The following is a 523-nucleotide window of genomic DNA, read 5'->3' on the forward strand; positions in this document are numbered from 1 at the left end:
ACATACTAAAATTGGAACGATACAGAGAAGATTAGCATGGCCCCTGCACAAGGATGACACGCGAAATCGTGCAGCGTTCCACATTTTTTTGTTCTTTCCAGTATGAAACGAAGTTATTACTGTTACAAATTTTTTCTGTTTTTTAAGCTTCTGTATATTCTTTGCACGAAGCTCTGGCAGCACAATTATGTTTCAGAATGTCTCATTCCGCAATACAAACATTACCGCACGAAAACCTCAAGGAATAAATCACAACTAATGAATATGTAGTGCTATCTTTCTGAATTAGAGCACTGCACGGGCAGATTTTTTCAGCCCGCGGGCCCGGCCCGGGCCCGTTTTCACGTTAGGCTGCCCGCCCGAGCCCGACCAAAAGTTTTATGGCGAGACCCGGGCCTGGCCCGGGCCCGATAATAATTTACGTTACCCGCCCGGCCCGGCCCGCCACCCCTTTACCTTAGGCCCGAGCCCGGCCCAAGCCCGGCTCAAAACCGGCCCGAACCCGGCCCGAGACCGAGAAAGA

At 50.5% G+C, this 523-nt stretch overlaps 1 pseudogene; it reads left to right on the forward strand.

Annotated features, from left to right (window-relative positions):
• LOC119432057 (U6 spliceosomal RNA) lies at positions 1-88 on the forward strand (annotated as a pseudogene).
• Positions 89-523: the final 435 nt, after the last annotated feature.

The sequence above is a fragment of the Dermacentor silvarum genome, chromosome 10 (assembly GCF_013339745.2).
Source record: "Dermacentor silvarum isolate Dsil-2018 chromosome 10, BIME_Dsil_1.4, whole genome shotgun sequence".
Taxonomy (NCBI): domain Eukaryota; kingdom Metazoa; phylum Arthropoda; class Arachnida; order Ixodida; family Ixodidae; genus Dermacentor; species Dermacentor silvarum.